The sequence below is a fragment of the Microtus pennsylvanicus genome, chromosome 22 (genome assembly GCF_037038515.1).
Source record: "Microtus pennsylvanicus isolate mMicPen1 chromosome 22, mMicPen1.hap1, whole genome shotgun sequence".
Lineage (NCBI taxonomy): Eukaryota > Metazoa > Chordata > Mammalia > Rodentia > Cricetidae > Microtus > Microtus pennsylvanicus.
Window position 1 is genome coordinate 3,129,804 of NC_134600.1, and position 21,308 is coordinate 3,151,111.

The window sequence follows — 21,308 nt, forward strand, 5'->3', positions numbered from 1 at the left end:
TTTTGATTTATGGGGTGGCAAAAATATAAACATTTTAGATAAATCTTTTGCCAATTTCTAGATGGGAAAAAAAAGCAGTTTTAACTGTTAACTTTGGCCTTTTGAGGGATTATTTTTAACCGAACATGTCAATGTTTTTCCCCTACGCTGCTTTCTCTTTGCCGTTTCCTGCAGTATTACCTGCTCTATCTCACGGTCCATGACTCGTTTATGAGATGCTGGTCCTTGAGTCCTTTGACGGAGGTGTCGCTGGTCCTAACCCCCAAGTCTTCACACTGTCATCCTGAGCTCGAGCAAGGATGTACTAACTCTGAGAACTTTATAGAACATGAAATAAACTTCGTATTTGTGTTCAATTTTACAAAAGTAAACAAGGGCAAATACTTCCGCCGCTTCAGGACCAGGCCAGCGTGCTGTGGTGGTCCAGGACTCCTCATGTTTAACGGAAGCAACCTTACTATCGGGTACAGATCTAAGTGAGTTCAGAAGACTCGCGTCTCCTGAAGATTCCCACAGCAAGACTGTGGGGTCCAGCTGAACCTTTAATTAAAACTTTGTTATCCTACACAGTTTGTTGTTATGGAATAAACAGGCAGCAATAATGAAAATAATTCTGTAATTTTTAAAGTCAACAGATCCTTGTGTTTGCATCTCTCCCAGTACTGTGATCTTTCCTTTGAAGCTTTCAGACTTTATCTTCTGGTCCCATTGGTTTCTTCCCTTTCGTCTTGAAGATGTGGAAGTGTTTGAATGAGCAATCAGTGGTAACAGCTGCCTGTCAGTTGGAGTGACCGGCCCAGGAAGATCACTTTGATTATTCTGCAAGGCCCATTGCAGAAAAATATTTCAAAGTATTGATTATTTTGAAGGATAAGTTATGTTGGAGATATTCTTTACATAAAAATAACTTTCTCTCAAGTCCCATTAACTTATAGTTTATATATTTAACTCCATCAAATTGTGATATATATATAAGCATATATAATTTTAAGATTCAAAAATGTTTTAAGTATTGATATATCTAAACATATATAAATCCATAATGTTCTTTTCTGGCTATTTTGGAGTATAAGATATATTATTATTAATTATAATATCCTTCTAGAATAATAAAAGCCATATAATGATTTTACCACTTTATGCTTATTCAAAATAGTATAGACATGAAAATGTGTTTAGATATTACTATATATGTATGCATGTGCATATACACCACATTACATATATTATACATGTGCATGTATTTATGCTATATATGTATATATAATTTTTAACAAACTAGAAAGGGTATGTCACTTCATTTTTTAAACTAGTATCAAAACACCAAGTCCACAAGTTTCTGCCAGCATCATTGACAGATTATAGTATGCATGGCATAAAGTTTAGCAATTTTAAGTAGACATTTTTACAATTTTTGTCAAATGTATTGTCTTGTGATCACCACAAAAGCCGGGCTATCTGTTACCTTTGCCACTTGAGTCTCTTTGTACCCCTTCCACAGTCAGTCCCCTTCCTCGTGTGTCTTGAGTTTTTCTTATGCGTGGGTCTCACTGCCTACGCTGTCTTTTCTGCCTACCAAAACTGTAGGGTCCTTAAGAAACGTGACTTGAAAATTGAGCAGAAGGGCTCCTGGGGCTCAGTTAATATTAGACTTCAGGCCGGCGAGCTGGAAACAAAGGAAGACAGGAAGTGATGGGTGGTGACTCTGAAGCCCCTCTTGGCTCTTCCATTGCACACACACACACACACACACACACACACACACACACACACACACACCCTAGTGGCCGTGATAATTAAGATGAATGAGCTCTATGTCAGCAAACCATACAAAGACACTGTGTCCCATGTTCACGCCACACCTCTCAGGAATCCCGAGAATCATCTCCTATGTCCATATCTCACTTGGTGCTTGGATCTCACCTCTTCCTATTCCATTCATAATTCCACGATGAGCTGGGCGGTGGTGGCGCACGCCTTTAATCCCAGCACTCGGGAGGCAGAGGCAGGCGGATCTCTGGGAGTTCGAGGCCAGCCTGGTCTACAAGAGCTAGTTCCGGGACAGGCACCAAAGCTTCAGAGAAACCCTGTCTCGGAAAAAAAAAAAAAAAAAAAAAACAACACATAATTCCACGATGCAGTAAGGCTGTTCACAAGACAGGAACAACCACAAGCCTTTGCCACCCAGGAATGAGCTGCCGTGGCCCCATAGCAACCAGCTCTGGTGGGCTCTGCTTATGACTCGGCATGGGAAGGATTGAGCGGAACAGCCCTGGTGATAGGCGTTTGCTTAATGACCGTGATTTTAAAACCCAGAAAAAAAAATCCTGCATGTAGTGGTGATTCCATAGAGATCTGTTGGATGAGTAAAGGCGCCGTCTTTCCTCATCTGTAAACTGGACCCAAGGCACAGTGGGCACCAATTAGGTGAAAGTGGGCGTGGCACACCAGCAAGGTGCCGGGCACATCGTGGGAAAACATGGGGAAATCATTTATCGCCTTGATTACTAGACGAGCTTGCAAATTAGAAGTCTAAATTAATTATCCAGATGATCCAAGATGGAGCTTTGTCGCTCGTCTCGTTCTCCGCGTTTCTTGGACTGGGGGACCGTAGTTAATTGAGTGGTTGCATATAAAATACCCGGCAGCCGCCGTTCCTACTTCTCAATTATGGCGTGATTGACAAACGTATTGGTTTAAAGACGTTTTTCGGTTTTCACAGATTTTAATGAAATCCCCAAGTCAGCTTGTTCCTCTGCTGGTAACTTTCTCCATAGATGCTTGTAAGGACGAAAATTCTTGATGAATCACAGGAGGATGGAGGAGGGGAGAAAGACGTGGAAGGAGGGAGGAAGGGGTAAAGGGAAAAGGGGAAGGAGATGGAGAGGAAGACTGACTTTGAATAATTCTGTGTCTCTTTTGACCGGGGAATTCACAACCTTGGGGACCAAATACTTTGAAGGCACCTTCCTTGAAGTCCATCCTTCTTTCGAGACAGGGTTTCTCTGTAGCTTTGGAGCCTGTCCTGGAACTAGCTCTTGTAGACCATGCTGGCCTCAAACTCACAGAGAAATGAGGGGACTCCAGCGAGTGAGGGAAAGCCTGGAACTCTCAGGGCTTTCTCTTTTCTCTGTCAGGGACTTGTTCTTATTAACCGGCATCCAATCAGAGTCGGCTCTGCTATCTGCTTTTGAGATGAAGTCCAGTTTCTTCAGCCCCTGGTCAACTCGCTCTTGTGTCAGTGTGAGCTCTGCCATTTACCACCTTGGTAGCTGCTATTTCTAATTTAAGAGAAATAAACAAACACATTTGTTTGTAAGATGTCCTCCTAAGTATTCAAAGATGAATCGGAGAAAAATTAAAAACAAGGATGAAAGAGATGAAATACCAAATACTGTATTTTTCTTAGGTCTACTCTCAATCCCCTTTCGGGTAAATTTTGTGTATGAGAATTTTAAAGATGCTGAACAATGAAACAATCAGCTTAATGGCCTGCTTGGCATCTCTGTGTGTCCTTTGACTAAATTATTGTTTACTTAATTATCATGTCGTGGTGGCACCAGCAATGAAGTTTTGCCAGGTTGTGCTGGCTTCTCAGGTAGGTTCTGTGAGGTATTTAGCAGAGTACCCTCAGGGGCACTGCTTAGGAAAGTTGGGATAGCCCACATTTTATACCGATAGCCACAGGTAACAAGTTTCACCTGGCAAAAGAATCTTGTGGGAAAAGGAGGCTGTGGAGTTTAAAGGTAAGAATTGAGGTTAGCAGCTGTGCTGACGCAGCACAGGGGCCCGGAATGAAATTACTAGATAGAGACTCAAAGAGAGGTGCATTGCAACGGGCTATAATTTACATTTCTGATACTGACTAGCTCTAGGAAGATGCGAGGAACAGAAGGAGATTTGAAAATTACAATAGCACGTATAATATTACCCTTTAACCTTTGCTTGAAGAAGGATGTCATTATTTAGTGTGCGGGAGAAGTACGGCGTGCCAGGACACTGGTGGGGAAGACACACAGGTGGACAGTCTCCACCGTGTGGGTCCCAAGGATGCATCTCCGGTTGTTGGGCTTGGCTGTCAATGCTCTTACCCACTGAGACATAAGGATGGTCCAGAAATATTACTTTTTAATTAAATCTTTTAGCTGCAAAAACGAGACATGTACCAGGTAAACAAGGAAACAAACAAACACACCCGGTGATGGTGTTTAGCGGCACAGTCGACAGCAGCAGCGACCCGGAATTTCACTGCACAGCGCATGTCTCCTCCGGTCCGGTCCTTTCCTTTTTGTTGACTTTGCTTCCTGCCCCCTGAATCCGCCTCCCAAATGCTGGAGAAACTATTACAATTTCAAAACGATGCTTATGTAGCAGATTGATTCCCACAAGCCCCTTAAGGAAACCTATACAATTCCCCCCCAACACACACATTTCTGGGGCCTCATTTCACGATCTTAATCTAAAAAAAAAAAAAACAAAAACAAAACAAAAAAAAAAACCAAAAAAAAACAACAAAAAAAAACATCCAAAATTCAACATAGTGGAGGCCATCAGCCAAAAAATAAAGACTCCGCCATGGTAAGCATGAAGAGCCAAGAGGAGTGAGTGATGTTACGCGCAGAGCTGTGAGAACCCAGCCCATCTTGACAGAAAATAGATTTTACTGTGTGCCACGCACCATAAATGGCAGCGTGTGGAGCGAGCAATCCCAGAAGCTAAGAGACTCTGTGACATGTCGTATCTCGAGCGTCGTGGGGCTGAGAGGCAGATCCATGTTCTGGTTCCTTTTAGATCGCGAGGCAGCTTCTGGGTGTGCTGTTCTGGTTCAACGAATTCGAGTTTGCAGTTGGCTTTTTTTTTTTTCCCAACTCTGCTTGTTATTCTCTGACTCAGAGCAACGTGGTTTGGGATCAGGGAAAGTGTTGAGCTCATTTCTAGCACGTTCTTTTCCGGATGTGGTCATGTGAGGCACCCGGGATAGGATGCGTGTGTGCTCCCGGGAAAAGGCATCCGGGGAGAAGTGAAGCGGATTTGGCATTGCGTTGCGATTCTTCAGCCGTGAAGATTCCTGCCACTCTGACTATGAATTATTTCTAAAACTCAAGCGAAATATTGAAGGTGGCGGAGCTGGCTTTAGAGCATGCACAAATCTGGTAGGGTGCCAATACTTTTAGGCCATTTTTTTTTTTAGTATAAAACACAAAAGGCAATATTCTTTAGGGTTATTTGACTTTCTTATATCATGCATGGTTTGTGCAAGATGGAGAGACACTGATATTCCTAGATGATAAGGACTTTTGAAATCAGGTGGTCGTTTCTTCTTCAGTGAAAGGTACTACTCAATGGTGTTTTCTATTGGAGAGTAAGTATTGGGCTGTGTTTTATATACTTACTAACAATGGGCTGTTGTCGTGGGTTAATTCTATTAGTGCATTTATCTAGATATTTCCAATGCATTATCATTACTATCCCATAATACAAAACACTGCACATCAAATATTCCATTTTATGCGACACCTCAAACTCACTGTACTAGCAGACTTAGTATTATGTCGAATATACGTACACTTTATCGTTGTACATGTATATAGTATATTGATACCTTTTAAAGCTATGATTTCATGTTCACGGTTTCTTCTGTGAAGTCAAAAGCCTCGAAGTTCACTGACTCACTTGATTCATTTGTGAGAGTGACATCTTTTGCGTGTGGTGTTGGGTGAAGCCCGAGCCTTGGGCACGCTAAGCCGGGGCTGAGCCAGGCCCTCGGTCTCAGACTTAGCATGAAAACTGCAAGGAGCGTGCCTGCCATGCGCAGTGGAGCTTTTTAACCAGCAGTTAAGAATGTCTCACAGAAAATGTACCACGTGTCACAATAAGAGCAGAAGGAAGGGCTAAGCGTCCCCGTTGCATGTTTTGTGTTAATTATAAGCAGGAACTCTCCAAGAACAATTATAACTTCATTGTGAGGCAGTCTTCAAGAGAAACAGTATTTATTGCGAAAGATGATTGCAGTCCCCAATGGTAGCTCCCTCTTATTACCTAAGAAAAACCATATATTTAGCCAGATACCATCCTCGCTAAATTTAGTTCAATTGGCAATGCTTTAATCAGGTTTATTTTTTTCTTTATGAACTTCGTATTTAAAATAAATCTTGAATAATCTGTAATTCACGGGACATGTTGGGCAATGTTTTATTTTAACAGAAAAATATACAAATACAAGATACGATCAGTTGTTTTTTCTTTTTTTTTATAGAGACAGTTCTGTAACAATGTAAGAAAACCCACATAATGGTCTTCAATTTATCTGACAAAAGATTTTTCTGGAAATCAAGGGTGCAGTGTTTGGGGATAGGAACCTGTCAAAGGAGGCTTCTCTGTGCCACGGGCACTTCTAAAATAACCATTCAGAGACTTGGTATTAATTGCGAACCATCTGGTCTATTGCTCAGGTTTGCCACTAATTATTAATTTATATTTTGCCACGTGGCTTCATGGCATTACCTGTTCTCCAGCGCACCCTGCTGCTTGGGCGGCTGACTGGCTTCTTCCCCCACTCTGCCCTTCCTCTCCCTGTATCTCTCCTTTGATGTCCCACCTGGCTCTCTCCTGTTTTGCTACAGGCCAGCTCAGCTACTGTATTAACCAATGGGAATGAAACATATTCACGGCACACAAAGGGGGCATCCCATAGCAGGAACTAACCAAGAATTTTAAATCACATTATTCTCTAATTTTCTTCTCTAATTTTGAATCCCAGACAAGAATCTTTGCCTTCTCCTTAGACTCCGTAACAAAATAAGTGCAGAACAGTTTTGTGGTTTCCTTCATAAGTAAGAAGTTCAGTGACTTTTTTTACTAGAGAGTTATGAGATTTTTATTCAAAAGTCTTGTTCTCTTTCAATAGATTCTTCCAATATATACTCAGAGTCTACAATTTGTGCTCTGAAGAAGATTCAGTCAAACAAACCCTAGCAGCTGTCCTTGAAGAGGCTGGAATTTGGAAGCAGAATTTAATCCTCAGTATAAACTGGTCATCGGGAGAAACCCGCTTCTTAAGTGACAGAGAGGAGGCCTGAGACTCATTCAGTAAGCAGGCTGATCTAGATCACTGAGCTGAGAGACCCAAGAGAATCCAGGCCCAGAGGCAATTTAGTGGGTGACCTCATGTCCTCCAGTCTTCCAGTCTATAAACCTAGACTATTAAATTCATGTGATCCACTAGTTTTGCCGTCATCTACAAATAAATGTGCATCCAAATAATTTGACCTCTTACAATGAAGTTATTGTTTGTATAAAATAGTAGCATTGAGCTATATTTCCTTTAATGGCATCCCAGCAGCTTGGTGAATCTAGGTTCGGTTTGGAAAAGCCATCTTCACGGGTCCACAACTAAACACATGGACAGGAAGGAGACCAAGCTCTTTCACCACATGGTCCAAACGTTCCAAGCGATGTTTCCATTATGAGATGACTTTTGTTTTTATTTTCATAATAGGCACTTCTTACTGTGCTTGTCAAACGGTGGGTCCATGGCTTAGTCAGGGACAAAGTTATTAAGCACATAAAACACCATCTGGATGGAGCTAATAAACATAAAATGTAACCTTCAGATCCACGGCTGCGGTGGCCAGGCAGTGCCCGGCTGGCCTAGCCTTTTGTTTGTGCTTCGATCTGAACCTCATTCTAAGCCACCGACGATGTCACGTTGTATGCTTCCCCTTGACTTAAGTGACAGTATTCCACGAGGCAAGTAAATGCTCTTTGTGCCTCAGATCAGACTGGGATTCGGTGCTTCTGTGCCCGATAATGACATTTCTGAACTAGTCATCCGCTGTCTTCTTCATAGATATCCTAAGAGGGCAATTGCATTAACTTACAGAGAAGAATTTACAGGATTACAGAGAAGCAATATACAAACGTCCCTTCAGCAAAATGCAAAGAAGTAAACATGAAAATCTGACCAGTTGGAAGTCTCTTGAAATATATCAATCACCTCAAACACAAAATAATCATACAAACACTAACATTCAAGAACAAAATATTGAAATAGAAATATAGACATATATTTCTATGTAAGCTCATGGTAGCATGACTAGCTGACCTTGCTGTCAGATATAAGAAAAAGAACTAAATTCCCCAATTCTTTAAATTGCCCATAGTTAGAGAATTTACTATGATTGTTGTGGGTTATTTGTGCACTATGTGACAGTGTGTTGTTGTGATTGGTCTAATAAAAATCTGAATGGCCAATAGGTAGGCAGAGGTATGGGCAGGACCTCTAGGCTGAGAGAGGAAGCAGGAAGGAAAACTCTAGGCACATGAGGGAGACACCAGGAGACATGGAGAGGAAACAGGAGGTGCAAGATGGAAGAGAGACAACGCCATGTGGTAGAACCTAAATTAATATAAAAAAATAGCATTAATTTAAGTTATAGGAGAGAGTGGGACGAGCCTGAGCTAAGACCTAGCTTTGGTAATTAACAATAAGTCTCCGTTATTATTTGTGAACTGACAGCCCAAAGGAAAGTCCGATTGCATAGGATGAGTCATGACTTGCTAAATTGTTAAGCAGGGATAACACATTCTTGAAGAAGAGTCAACCAAAACACATTTCCACAGAAGTCAGACAGACCAGCCTGCTTCCACGATGCTGCTTCATTGGGATGCTGCCATTACATGAAATGTGGCAAGAGCAGACACTAAAATGTGACACACGTGTTGTCTTCGGGATCAGAGGACCTACTTCTTCAGCAGCTGGGAATGTGTCTCATAGGCCTTCCTCTGCTTTTAGCCCTTCTCTGAAACTGCTCAGAGAACTGTACCACACAAGGGACCCTTGCTGGACATCTCGTACCCAGCCACAAGGTCAAATACCCTCGCAGGCCTTCACATACCTAGTGCGCCTGCAGTATGGGATTAGCATGCACAAGCCCTCTCGTTTCAGCTTCCATTGGGCCAACCCACCATGTCAATTTCAGGCCTCCCTCCTGACTACTTGTTGGTCCAGCTTCTCTTCGGTGTTGGCTTTGTTTTCTCCTCTTCTATACGTATCAATCCCGTGACTATTCCATCAATCTGAATACCGATCTGCCTTTGGATCTGCATGCTAGTGTTTACCGATGAGGTCGAAAGTGTAAGATTTATCCACACCAATAGGAGAGACGTATTATGAAGAAGTGACTCGCAATTGTAGCGGCTAAGAAGTGCCACAGTCTGCCTTCGGCAAACCGCAAGTACAGAGAAGGTAGAAGCTTTGCTCTAGCTTAAGTATGGATGCTGAGGACAGAGAGAGTCGAGAGAGTAAGCTTAGGCTGCCCCTGAAAATCTGAGTACCAGGAACGCGACGCAAAGGGCAAGAGATGATGGGTGCTTCAGATCCAAAGGAGATTCACTGCTTGCTTGACTCTTGTGTTCTATGCAATAGATTTTACCCATGACATCCTTCCCTACAGATCCCCAAATTAATCCCTCTGCAAACAACCTCACAACGACACCCATAAATAATATTTTGCCAGCTCTCTTGGCATCCTTTCTCCCAGTCAAGTAGACACATAACCAACACTCTTTGCTTCCTAGGGATCCAGTCTATAGCAGATATCTTTGCCAAGGATTGAAGCACCCCGAAGTGCTCACTAGCTAGAGACCCTATTTCGTACTCATCAGGTGAGAGATAATTGTATTCATGCTGCATGCCTGTCCCATGTGCAAGTCAGCCCTGGAAGAGCTAAACAGATTTAACCAGTAACAGGTAGAATCATTTCTAAAAGAAAAAAATCATAAAACACTATGAGCCATGCTACTCAAATCACCCCAAAAGCAACGGCAATAAGGGCTGTCTACTGCACAGCATCAATCCATACCCACAGGCCTCTGCGATTAGTCTGCTGCGATGAGAGTGCCGGGACAGACATGTGTTTCATTCCCCACTTCTGCGTAGCCGCCGCACTTGGAAATGTCCTCTCTTCCTAAGCAAGAGGTGTTTCATTAGATCAGAGTGACAGCAATATCTAAGAGTTTTGAAGCGAAAATGCGGATCGCAAGTGGGAGCGCCAGGCAAAACGGTGATTAAATTAATTATGAGGTCCTTTTTGAAATTTTCAAAGCTGCATTATGTTAATAGTCCCCGACAGAATAGGAATGCGGATGTTTCTCTTTCAGCTGCTGACGGCATTAAGTAGGAGTGTGTCGAAATCAAATGCTGGTTGGTATTAATGTTTTCCTGATGCTCGCGTGTTCTAGTAACCCTGTCTTTTGTTGATTGTGATCCATGAATACACACAGTTGTGTTAGGAACAGCAGAGCTCCCCAGAATTGCATTTTGCCAGCTTAACTGCGATTCCGATTCTCCCTGCAAGCCTTTGCCCTTCCCCTTCCCGAAGCAGTCCTGGGGAACTCGGGGCTATCAGTCATATCCTTATGCTTTCTTTATTGTAATTGTCTTCCTGCTTGTGCTTAAAGCCATTTTGACGACTGAGTCCTCCTTTGACATGACGCACATCTTTCCGGAGCTGATTCTTCTTCACTGATCTTTGCCTATCCTTCTTCGCTGGCCTTGGAGAATTTGCTAAGGTGCCTCCAATGTGGATAATACTTGATGCGTATTTTGCAAATAATCCCCTGTCTTATTTTGTAACAGTTTTGCTCCTGCTTCAAAAGCTGGGTCATTGACTACAAAAGTGATAGTTTCGGTTTTTGTTTGCTTTTTTTTGTTTGTTTATTTCACAATGGGATACTCTATCATTGGGACATGCTTCCTTTACCAGTGGTTTGGGGACACTAGGGTATTTTATTTTCTATCTGAACATGCATCTTGCATTTCCAGGTTCTGACGCCAGCTCTCTTCTCCCCTCTGTTTTCTCCATACACCAGTCCGGCACTCTTCCAGGCTGCAGAGTCAAAGATGAATCATCATCATCCACTTCTATCTTCAACAAGGAGTGGCCTTTCTCTAAAGAGAAGACTCTGATTTACAGACTCTCCTAGCGTTTCTATGATATTCGTTTAGCGAAATGTTGATTATTTACTATGTTTACTGTTTTCTAAGACCCTGTCTTCCAAGACTTCAGTGTCGGCAGGATTAATTGAATTGCCATTTTAAGGGTCTCCAGAGAAGTGGTGGCCATAGCTCAGTGCATGCAGGCCTACAGGAAAAGGAAACACTGGGTTGGAACCTTGAGGACAGAAAAGTGCAAAGCTTCTTCTGGGAGGAAAGTTCCAGAACCTGGGAGCAGTTTCCTGGAGACTGTTAGGCAGTAGCGTCTGAGGCATACTCAACAGCAGTCAGTGTGGGTAGAAAAACTGAGAGGACCCAGGGTAGGAAGCAGATTGCCTTCTTGGTACATCTGCTCTTACTTTTAAGCCAATCCCAAATTTTAATATCTACCTTTCCTCTTTAGTATATCAAATGTATTTGGATGATTCTCTATTCTGTTTTCTATCAGAAACATTGGTCTGGAGTATCTAAAGATTTCCCATGGGTCTCTCTTTGGGAAGTGTAATTGCTTTCTCCATTGTCAGTCTTTTGGATGCTCTCCCATGCTCAGCTAATCCTCAGAGGGTATTCAACTGGATTTGTGGTCAACATTTCCAGGAGTCTGGAGATGTGATTTCTTTCCATGTCACGGCCTCTGTCTGCTCAGAATGAGGCTTGAGTGGAGACTACCTAGCCAGTGCGTGTTTGTCTCTAAACCTGGCTTTCTTTGTATCTGCACTTCCTTTCCCAGAAGTTTTCTTGCATCTGACAGTTATTTCAAGCAGCGTTGTAACACCTTCTGCCTCTCTCTGTACCTCAGCAGCCTTCGGAGCACATGTCTTCATGAGTACAGTTACAGCTGTCTGTAAATGTTTCAGGTTTTGATGGTTTCCATTTTTGGGGCATCTGTAAAATTAGAGGGGATCAGAAATTCTCCGGGTAACCTTTAAAGCACCCCCTTTCTCAACGAGAAATCTATATTGTTCTAATATGTTTACTCAGTTGCCCAAAGCTCCCGGTCTGTTTGTGTTTAGTGTTATCCGGAGCTAAAGAGGCTAATTATTCTCTTTATTATTACTCTGACACAAACCTGAGGAACACAGCTCAGTGGAGGTGAATTTGTGCGGGCTCACAGTTTCAGGACAGTAGGGCAGGGATCATGTGACAGGACCAGACAGGAAACAGAGAGGAATAATGCCTAAGATGCCTGGCTTCATCCCCCCCCCCTTTTTTTGTTCTACCTAGCCCACCCCCAGGAGATGGTGATGCCCATATTCTTACGAATTCTCCACAGATACCCGTTCACTCACTTGCACAGAAACGGGCTCACTAGTCTCTTGGCATTTCTCAACACAATAAGTTTTTAGCCAAAACTGACCATCGCTCAGACAACTTAAGCCATTAAAACAGACTGTCTGGGCTCTGGAGGACTAGAGAACTTCCCAGGAAAGGGGTAGCCCCTTCTCTCTTCCAGCCAGTCAACAGAGTGTCACTCAGAGATGCAGGAAATCCTGCACTTTCTTCACGTTGTGATAGTTTGCCAAGGCTCCATGGCTTAGCGATTTATCTGAGTTTATCCATTGATTTATCAGTTTCAGCTGAAGAAACGGATTCTCTCAGTTTAAAAAGCTCCAGGTACAAGATTGAGAGGTCAGCAGAGGACCGTGAGGGAGACTCCGTTCATACTTTGTACATGGTTTCTGAAGGTTTGGTAACGAACTTCTGCATCACTAGCGTCTGGACCCCATTCCCTTCCCAGTTAGACTCAGCCTTCATCTCCACATGGTATGGTCCCTTTATGCAAATCATGTCTAAACTTCTCTCTATATAAGGAACTCAGTCTAGTTAGATTGGAGGCACACCTTACTCCCCAGTAAACTAAACACGTCTACAAAGCACCCAAGCTCCAAATAAAAATGTATCCTAAAAGCCGGGCAGTGGTGGCGCACGCCTTTAATCCCAGCACTTGGGAGGCAGAGGCAGGCGGATCTCTGGGAGTTCGAGGCCAGCCTGGTCTACAAGAGCTAGTTCTGGGACAGGCACCAAAGCTATAGAGAAACCTGTCTCAAAAAAAAAAAAGACCAAAAAAAAAATGTATCCTAAAATGCTGGAGGCTAGGATTCCAGCATGGACAACTTGCGAAGACATAGCCCAGCATATAGTACAAGGGATTGTTTGAAAATGTGAGCCAGCGTCTCAGACTTTTAGCTCCCAGGCAGGCTCTATGCATAGCAGCTGTTAGCCAATGCAGCTGGTGGGCTCGGGTTTACAAGGCCTGCTTGTCTTTAGCCTGGGATCTTACCGGCTGCTCTGAAGAGTGCACTCGGTGCGTTTCAAAGTGCGAACCAACTATTCGGCAGACCTGAAGTTATTTACTTTTTGAAATGCTAATATATCATGGCTCTTTTCCTCTAGACCATTGCTGTGTCTGGTTTCCTCACCAGGTCTGTCCTGATACTGAAATATGCATGAATATTATGTATGGATAAGACCCACAGGCTTACTCAATCCAGTGCCGGCTTCGGCAATGATCTCTGGACACTGCTGCCCTTTAATGGTGGTGTAAAGTATTTTTATGCTGAAAATTTTTGAAAAGCGGTTGACAAATGAACCTAGATATTCCCAACCTGTGAATATTTAGTCAAAGTTCATTTATACAGATTTTATTCTGCATATTATATCATAAATAATTTAGAAGAAGATGAAATTGTAAGATATCCAGGATGGTTTTGTTTATAAAATATACTTATTTTTGCATTTCTCTGGATCAAGATTATAATTATGCATATCACTTGTTTGTTTAAAAGAGGTAGAAAGAAAATGAAATTCTACTAGTAATTAATATTTTAGGGTAGAAGATCAAAAAGCATTTGGTTGTCATTTTGAAATCTGTTCTTGTAGTGTGTTTGGAGATATGAGAAACAAGACAGTCATGCATGTATATCACTAGAGCTACTCAAATGCACAAAGTTTTTTCTGTAAAATTTCAACTTATTTATTTTTGACAAGCTTCTATCTGAGAACACATCAAAACTTGAACAGGAAGTGTTTTTCACTGTCCTTGACTGTGCAAATCTGCTGTGCTCTTCCAGGGAAGACAGCTTCTATGAAGCTTGCTTGAAGCAAAGATGTAAGTTATTTCTGAATTACTGCCTTACTTTGCGAAGAGTCCTATATTTATGAAGGATGAGTCGTTTGATTGAAGAGTTAACAAGCAGCTTTTGTTTATATGGCCACAATAAGTCAAGAATGTTCTTTTTTAAAAGTTAAAATCACAGCCAATCAGCCCTCATAATATCTTTCATGAGATAGGTCCTATTTGACTCCACGTTCCACAGAAGCCTAAAGGGTGCCAAGCCTTTGGTAGAAGTTTGGGGTAAGGGAGCTGAAACTCCCTCTTTGCGGTAATGGGTATGTTCATGTATGTCAAGCACTGTGGATCTCCACACAGAGCTGTACCACGCCCCTAGCATGTTCCTTCCGGTCAGTTTGCTGCAATTCTAGCTCTGGGCTCACCCGCCTTCTCAGCTGCAGGGAGCAGAAATGAAATCGGGCCTCTGTAAACATGATAAAGAACTCCTTGAGAGAGCAAGCAGGCTGTAGCTGGAGAAATCCACAAGAGGGGATTTTGAATATGCTTTGCCCTAATCCAGAAGGCCATGGGTTTGGAATGTGGGGTAAGAAGGAAACAAAGTGAGCTCACCACACCCATAAGAAATTCTCCTAATCAGGACTAATAACAGCCTGAACTGCTACCGAAAGAACACACAGACATGCCCAGAAGTAGAGGGAATTGGCTGGGAGGATGCTCGTAAGAGTATAACCCACATGACGAGAAAGACGAATGAACCAGACAACCCGCTTTTAGAGTAGTTGGTGATGTCATCCATTCTGTGCGGGGGAGGGGGGGGCAAACAGAGTAGATGAGTGTTAAGCGGAATTGAGGGGACAGTGAGTGACATCTATGACACGCTGAATTTGAATTTTCTGTGGATCATTTCAATTGGAAATGGCTAATAGATAGTAGAAGATAGAATTCCGAGGCTAGGGAGAGACAGCTAGGCTGGACTACCTCCACGTGTATGCTGTTAGGAAAAGGCGGGGCTGTGTGAGGTGGGAGTAAGTGCAGGGGAGCCTAAGAACCCCCCAAAGACACAGCTTAGACCTAGAGGGCAGCATTGGCGCACTGGGCCCACGGAAACAGACACGCGGCTTGGCCTGACTGGATGGACGTGTGTGGGAACCAGGGCGCATGTTCATTCCAGGGACAGAGCATCAGTGAACCTGGAAGAGAGACCGTGGAAAAGAGCAACTGGCTCTGCACAGGGAAACAGGTCTGGATGGGGATAAGGAGCTTGTCTTGATGTCCGGACAGAGCTCTCAGTACATAGCAGAGAAGGAACACAGAGGAAAGCACCATGGGATGAAGAGAAACTAGAAATGGCCAATGCATGCCAAGTCAGAGTAGAAAGAGAGGGCGGAAAGATGTGAGTACTAGTCTTAGAAACGCCCCGCCCTCTACGCTCAGCTGGAATGGAGGGCCCCGCCCTCTATGCTCAGCTGGAATGGAGGGCTCTCCTTGACAACAAAACAAGCTAAAGTTGATCAATACCGCCTCTCCACACTTCACTGAGAGTGTTTGTGTCGTTTTAATGAACAGCTAGTTATTTCCCAAAGAGAAAGCGTCAGTGAGAAGATGAAAAGAAGATACCCTTACCTACAGAGGTAAGCGCCACATTCAGCATCCTCCACGGAACCCAAATTAAACAAAAGGGAACAAGAAGATTGCGAAAGGATACAAGCAAGCAAAGAGAGAGAAAAGCGTGTCACAGACACCGTATTATAAATGTACCCTTAATCTGAAACTCAAAACTAGGAGGAAAGCAATGAAAATTGAAGAATACGTAAAACAGTTGAAAACCATAATGTTCATGTCTTCTGATGGAAAAAAAATATTTAAAGGTCAATTTCAACACATGGAAAAATGAATATACAAGCCGGGCGGTGGTGGCACACGTCTTTAATCCCAGCACTTGGAAGGAAGGCAGAAGCAGGCGGAACTCTCTGAGTTTCAGGTCAGCCTGGTTTATAAGAGCTAGTTCCAGGACAGGCTCCAAAGCTATAGAGAAACCATGTCTCAAAAAAAAAAATCAATCAACAAAGAAATGTACAGCACTTGGGAGGCAGATGTGGGCAGATTTCTGTGAGTTCGAGGCCAGCCTGGTCTACATAGGGAGTTTCAGGACAGACTCCAAAGCTACAGAGAAACACTATCTGGAAAACCAAAAATAAAAAACAAAAGAAAACAAAAATGTGAAAGTCATTTAAACAGACAAATCATTCAATCATTCAAATTGATCGGACATCTAACACAAGTTTAGATACAAATGCTAAGAATTATGTGTGGAAGGAAAAGCTTTGTATGTTTTTAGATAAACTGGAACAAACACAGATAATATACCTGACACCTCCCATATCTAATTTAAACACAGGATTCAGATTACATAGAAAGCTCAGCTGCAAAGATTTTCTGATGACGTGGTTTGCTGTTGATAAGCGTTTTTGCAAACTTAACAGAATGACTTCCTATGTCCATAAAACGTGAAACCCCAATAAAATAAGACAGAACTGGTTGGGTGGTTGTGGTTTCTGGCTTTAATCCCAGCACTTGGGAGGCAGAGGCAGGTGGATCTCTGTGAGTTCGAGGCCAACATAGTCTACAAGGCTAGGGCTGTTACACAGAGAAGCCCTGACTCGCTAAAACAAAACAAACAAAAAACGATAAAACAGAATTAGGGACACAAATATTTAAAAAATAATCATGCAAATTATAGCCTAACTATTACTAATAGTTTCAAGGTTTCAAACCTAGGAAATGTTATGGAAGAATCTTCTCAAGTTTCCACATATAATAAAAACTGTGTGCTGCTCACCCTAAAGAAAGGTTTTAGCGCTTAGCTGGGGAGGCATGAGCTGAGAGAGGCCTGGTCCATAAATAGGAATTTAAGCTAGATGGCGTCTTTAAAGGAAGACTTTTCAACACAAAACTGTGGCAGATCTTCTCAAAAGTTTTCCTTAACGCTTTTTGTTCATATTCCAGAAGTAACGCACAGGGCAGCCGCTAAGGAAACTAGGGAAATCCGTTCTTACAGGTACTACTGCACCCCTGTGGGGCGGCTAGGACCCCGAGCAGAGCGCAGGTTCCATCTGCTTGATATCAGAACATCGGTTAGCATTCACAAGGTCTGCAGTGTCTCAAGGAAGTTCTGAGCTGTTCCTCGGAAGTCAATCTCTTTGAAACAGAGACTGCCCTTCTCTATGAATAGCTTTTGAAAATTCAGGTGGTGAGGGTGGGAGCATTAAGAATTAACCTAAAAATAAGCATAAATTTGTGAAATCTAATTATTTTTAGCCAACAAAACATAACTTAGCGATGGAAGTCTGAGCTCATTTTTAGAACAAGAAAGACTGAACGCCAAGAATTTTTGTGAAGTTGTATTTCTCTGAAAGAATTATCACAGCGTGTTTTCCTAATTTTCATGAACAAGTCCCTGCAAAGAATTCTAAAGCATCCCCTCCAGGTTCTGTTTCACCAAGATCTGACCAATCTTTTCTGATGCTCGTAATATCATCAATCTTAGCAACTGTTTCTTCTAAGACTGCCCGGGCCAAGCTCCTGTAACCCGCATCTATCAGTAGGTAGATTTAAAGATGATTCTGGTGATTTTCAGATCTTCCTTTTCTTAACTCCCTGTATATATATACATATATATTACATTATATATGATAGTAATATTTTGTTTTATGATTTGACATACAGTTTCTGATGTTTGCTGTCTAAAATAAGCAAAGGGCCTAATATTATAATATGATATATATGATATATGTGCAAAAATGACTCAATTTCACTGTGTTCAAATCTGCTTTAAATTTATTTGGATTTGGATGACTTTTGCAACCTTGTGCAATCTCGAGAGCTTTAGTATTGAATAGAAAAGCAGAAACTCTTAGAATATCTCATTAAACAGTAAGCAGAACCAATGTGAGGATAAATACACAACTATGACTTAAAATAGTGTAGGCACAAAACTTTTTTTTTTGTTTTGTTTTGTTTTTTTTTTGTTTTTGTTTTTTCGAGACAGGGTTTCTCTGTGGTTTTGGAGCCTGTCCTGGAACTAGCTCTTGTAGACCAGGCTGGCCTCGAACTCACAGAGATCTGCCTGCCTCTGCCTCCCAAGTGGGTACAAAACTTTTATTGGAAAGACTATTGTCAAGATGTCTAGAAAGCAAAGGTACCAAGAAGGGGGTATGACCCCCAAATTCAGAGAATAGCATAACCTGGCTCAGGTAATAAATGGACTATTGGAGCTGTGTGAGGGAGAAGAAGTCAGGGCTAAAACAGAAAAGAATTGACCAAGAATTGTACGGAAAGCCAGGTGGGATGATGCAGGACTTGGGAGGCAGAGGTCAGCCTTGTCTACAAAGTTAGTTCCAGTACAGCCAGAGTTGTTACACAGAGAAACAAGAAAGAGGGGGGAGAAGAAGGAGGAGGAGGAGAAAAAAGAGGAGGAGGAGGAGAAAGAAGAAGAGGAGGAGCAGGAGGGGGAAGGGAGAGAGGGTGGGAAGAAGAATGAAGGAAGAATTATACTCAAACATAGCCTTCATTTAAAATATAAAATATGTGGTTGTAAAGCCAAAGGCTGGGCTGATGCAACAGGAGCCATGGTTATCAGAACCATGCCAGGCACTTCCACAGTGGCATTGTTTTCTTAACCTTTATATTTGTCTTAAACCTTTTAGTTAAGGCTATTGATGCATAATTGCCCAATTAGTTACCAGTTGCTAATTGTTCTATGAATTGATAACGGTACGGATTTGACCACAGCCCTGGAAGTTCTCTCCTGCCACTTTTAGTGACGTAAGTCCCTGACGGTCACTGGCCTCACTCATGTCTCCAGAGTTCTGCTTAATATAAGTAGAGAATGTGGTCCATGGCATTACCCCCTAACCTCTTTCATTTAAAGAAACACGAGCTTTTGAGATTTTGATTTGAATATGTCCTTTCTGATGCTGAATAGCACTACTTTAACAAATATCCCACAAGCTTTCCGTTATCAAAATCAACTACTATTCTGATTTATTGAAGGCGGAACCGAGGATCTGCCAGCTTCCTTGGCTTGCCGGCTAAAGCCAACTGAAGCTGGGATTCACCCCAAGTCTGTATAACCCCAAACCCAAGGACAGCATATAAGTCAGGGAGATGGAAAAACACATCATTTATTTTAAGTGGAAAACTAGGAAAAAATTTCACAGAGACACAACAAATGAGTTCTCAAAAATTCATTAACAATTTGTCTCTCCCGGAAAATCAATACGAAATGCTTGTTTTCATAGGGTCACCCTGGGCTTTCTTTGGCCCCTCCCCCATTCCATCTCCTGGTTTTCAGGATTTTCAAAGACAATGAGAATTGGGACGGGGTTGGGGCAGGGATGCGAAATCCACTCTGCACCCCCGGGGCCACGTTAAGAGCTTGAAGAAGATTGAACTTCTGATTTGGATCCGTTCCTGGGGACATTTGCCACAACCGCATGCCGCCATCGAATGTACAGTACGGGATGAGAAGGAGCCACACTATAGATAGAAAAAGGACAAACGGCATGGGAATCTGTTCGCTTCTAAATATAACAGTTCATTTTCGTGTTTATGTAGAACAGTATCAAAGCGATGCTTTGCCAATACTGGATCTTATTTAATTCCTAGATTTATATTAGTTCACCCAGCGCCCGACTCTTGAATGTCTCAGCTCTTCACGGGAGCCATTCTGTGCAGATTTAGAAAACCAGGAGGCCAGAATGCTCGCTGCCTTTGGTCCCGCAGCAAGCGCCCCTCCGTTTTTGAACATAATCAAGGCACCCCGCAAGGACCACCACAAGGGAATGTGTTTCACATCACAACACAGATGGCTTGTTTATAGCATTTCCCCTTCTCGGAGAGATTTTAGGGATGGATTCAAATTTTACTCCTTGCTGCCGTGTGTGGCTTATACTTCTATTCTCATCGAAACCCGGTGGTGCCCTTGAAAGATGGCGAGAAACCGGTCTGCTTTCCTTCCTTCTTGTGTGTGAAGAGGCACAGGGTTAGAGGGGACCAAGGGGGCCGAGGCCTTCTTCCTGCTATTCCCTAACTCCTAAGCAACAATATCCAACATCCTTGAGACCATTCAAGGCTCACTTGATGCAAACGAAGCGACACCTAGAGCCTCTCCTCTGAACTTTGGAACTAGCATATTAAGTGATTGTCCCACCTACTTGGTCCTTATGTATAAAGGTGTCCAGCCAGCCTCTGGTTGTTCCCATAATGATTCCTGGCTTTTACTGTACACCAGAATTTCCTGGGAATGTATCGCCACATTCTGAATGGCTTCTTTCCAGGCCAGAGGCCCGAATACCAGAATTGTCGGTTTCCTCCATGATCTTATTGAGCAGCCTAGGCTGACCACACTGGTCCGACATTGACAAGTGTTCCATAGGACGCCCATAGAGGACTTTATTTGCCTCTTTTTCTCATCATCCTTATAAAAGATGTGTTTGCCATTTAAGGTTATAGAAGTGCAGGGATGTGGGAAGGTTTCCATAGCGATGAATATTTATGGAGAGCACGGCAGCTCTCTTATCGAGCATCCAACAGGTTGGTGAGAATGTTTTGTAACCTTCTGTAAGAACAGGAAATGCATCTAGCTCCTGAAGCGCTTTGCTTCCAGCCTCTCATCTTGAAGGTTATTTAGTAAGCTCTCCTCTCAAAATTAGCAAGAAGCTCGCTGCTTGGTAACACCAAAAAATGTATACTTCTGTTAGACACTCAAAGCTGGGATAAGCCATCATCTGGGCAGAATGACATCGGGGCTGTTCTTAGCATACAGGATAGGACATGCAGCAGCATCCACAGTGGCCTCTCTTTGAGCATCAGCGATATTCCATCCCAGATGGGACAATAAAACATTTCTACACATATTGCTAAGTACTCTGCTAGGAGCAAAACTACCTTGGGTTGGGAGACGTCACCCAAAGAATCATCTTTGTCTTCATACGTAGATGGGAATCTATGAGTGTCAATATCCTTTCAGTGCTGACCTACGTCCATGTTGCCATGCTCATTTCCCCATTAAATCCCTGCTCACAACGCTATATTATTGTAGCTGGTCAAATGTGGCCCAGTGTCATCATAACGACAGTGTTGCCAATCTTCAGACATGCTAGAAAAGGTCTGCTGTTGTCATTGAGAAGAGCGAGGTGACAGCAGAGACAAAAGTATAAGAAAACAAAGAGGAGAGCT